Source organism: Penaeus monodon, unplaced genomic scaffold (assembly GCF_015228065.2).
Source record: "Penaeus monodon isolate SGIC_2016 unplaced genomic scaffold, NSTDA_Pmon_1 PmonScaffold_16133, whole genome shotgun sequence".
In the NCBI taxonomy this organism is placed as follows: Eukaryota; Metazoa; Arthropoda; class Malacostraca; order Decapoda; family Penaeidae; genus Penaeus; species Penaeus monodon.
Window position 1 is genome coordinate 5001 of NW_023645412.1, and position 3145 is coordinate 8145.

Sequence of the window (3145 nt, forward strand, 5' to 3'; positions counted from 1 at the left end):
ATTCTGGTGGAGAGTTTGGGGCTAAGCAAGCATTGCTTGATGGGTCCCAAGGTTCTTACACCCAGATCAGCAGCAAACAAGGGTAGATCTTTCAAGGGAAAATTTTTTGAACAAGTGGAATGAAACTGTAGCTTTTCTACAGAGAACTGAACAGAGAATGAAACATGGCTCTACCGGTACGATCACAAAGACAAAATTCAATCAAAACAGTGGCTGCCCAGGGATGGAAGTGGACCGTCAAAGCAAAATCTGAGCACTTCTAGAGGAAAAGTCAGGGACACTGTCTTCGGGGATGCAGAGGGATTTTGTTTTTTTGACTTCCCTGAGAGTAAGAAAACTGTCAAAAAAAAATCAGAAAACCTCCCTCGAAAGCTGCATCAAGCATATGATTTCTACATGACAGGAACCCTATCTCCAAAAAAAGTCTTCTAGGGATACGTGGAAACATGGGTTCTTTATAAAGTACTTTCCTCTCCAAATGCACTTATCAGGTCAAAAACCTGCTCTTCAGTATCATAATTTCCTCAGTTTGAAAAATCCCACAAGGCAGTGTGGTCAGCACCACTTTATTCCTTCTTGCCGTTAATGAAAAATTTTCTCAGTTTTACCACAAGGAGCTCGATCATCACTATATGTTGATTTTAACTATCCCTTTGGCACATCAATACCAAATCTCTGCCAGTTCATTCAGTCTGCAATATCAGCAGTATATTCCTGAGCCACTAACCATGGCTTCCACTTTTTAACCTCCAAATCTTTCTCCATCCTTTTCTCTCGCACACGTGTAGGTCCCCAACCTCCACTCTTCTTATATGGCACTCCACCCAATACCGTTCCTCTGGCAAATTTCCCTTTGGCATTATTTTGGACTCCAAACTGTCCTGGCAAGACCATATCTTTTACATTAAAGAAAAAGCTCGCCGCCGCCCCCAAAATCTTAAAAAACTCTGTCCCATATACCCTGGGACTCCTGGGGCTCAGATCAAAAAACTACTCCATCTTGATGTTACCTTGATCCTCTCCACTCTCGTTTATGGATACCTATCTACTCCTCTGCCTCAACCTCCCTCCTTGCTGATCTTGACAAAATTCACCACTGCAGTCTTCGTTTAAAGCCCTAGGTGCCTTTCCCCTCCTCTCCATTTGAGAGCCTGTACACTGAATCAGGCATGCCATCCTCCTCGACGCCGTCCCTTTTCTATCTCCAATGCTATATTGAATTCCACCAACTTTCCCTCACTAAAAATGGCCCACAATCCCTGCTTCCTACCCTTGTTTCTCTACGTTTACCCACTCTTTTCTCCATTCACATGGATAAACCCCCCTCTCGCATTCCCCTTTTCGTCATCTCCGAACTCTTCCATTTTCTGTCCATTCGTTCCTCCATGGCTTTTTACCTTTTCCCCGTATTTGCTCCCTGTTTTCCCTGACCACCAAAATTAGATATCCCCCCCACTGTCTTTCTCACCCTTTTTTTTGACTATGTCCTTCATTTATTCCCCTAGTATTCATGTTTACATAGATGGGTCTAAAATCCACCTCTGGCGCTGATTTCGCAGTAACCTTCCCAACCCCAAACACTATGTCCACTCACACCAACTACGTTTCTCACGCATTCCAGCCCCGGATTATTGCTCCCACTTTAAGACCTTGTATAAGCGATGACAATCTTTCTGGTCAACTTTCCGCACTAATAAATTACATACTGTAAAAATATCAATCCCCTCCTGGTCAGCTCCATTTCATCGGAACAGACGTTGGGAGACGGCCACCCCCGACTAACACACTCCTATCTAATGTCACATTCCTGATCCACCCCTATGTTCCCTATGCAATGTCCCTCTTTCAGTTCCACAACTTTCTTTTGTCCTGTCCACACTTTGATGCAGCCTGTCCCTCTGCTCCCCCCCCCCACCCCACCTTCACCGACCTACCAACCTATCAGACATCCTTACAGAATCTCAAACTTTCTGTTTTGATAACCTGCTCTCCTTCCTCAGACACATACATATCCTTCACTTAATCTAATCCCCTTACCTAACCCAAACCTTAACTATTCACTCATCAACTCCTTCACCCACCTTTAAGCTTCTAAATATTAATCTAGATAGTTGACACAGCAACTAACTACTAACTAAACTACACTTCACTACCCCCTTTATTTTATTTCCAATAGCGCTACATGACAGATGTCTAGACATTTATGTCCACAGTCCACTCGGATGTGCATATGTTCTTGTGTTACTTTTTGTTGTAATCACTTCTTAATAATTATAAATTATATTTGCCCCTGCTTGTTAATCTTATCAAATCATTAAAACCATATGCTAGTTTTCTGTTCTAGCCTTGTTATATTTGCTAATTACAATCACTCATCAATATGCTCGGATTGTATATTTTCTAAACCCTAAGTATGCAAAGGTAGGGAGTGTAAAGCTACTTTATAGTTTACTTATATTTTCACCAATCATCGGATGACAAAATTTAAGAAAATCACCTCAATCTGCAAACTACATTCCTATAACATACGGAAATAATATTTATATTGACATAAATCTGTAATACAGGATCACAAATAAGGTCAAACTTACAAATATAAAAGGTAGATTATCCTAACCACAACCCGGCTCCGCCGACTCAGCTCTCAAAACATCAGCAGCTAAAAAAGAAGGACGTCTCTCTCCTCTCCTCCCCTCTCTCCCAGCGGTGAATCGGTCCTTAATTGGACGATTCAGAGAGAAGGGAGGATCGTTTCCGGCAAGGGTGGCGGACGGGGCGCAGCGGGTGGAGCCGAGCAACGCCAAGAGAGTCACCATGATCCCTCGATCGTGTGGCTTTTGCATGGGCATATTTAAAAAGATGCACCGCGCCTGGTCCCATGCAATCTCGGGCCTCGGCTCTTCCGCGTTACCGGACGGGACGCGCCCCCATTGTTTGATGCCACGATGCTATGTGCTTTCATGTAGCATCGTGCCCACCAAGCCAACACATTACAATACGAAATTTTCGGCATTAGGATAACTCAGTGCACACCATAAGGTGAACTGGACCCCATCTTCGGGCGCGTGCTCGGACGTGGGAGACTTTACCTCCCCAGGGGATGGTGTGTCTGGGGGGTCCCTTTGAAGGCCGCCTACGGTGTGGT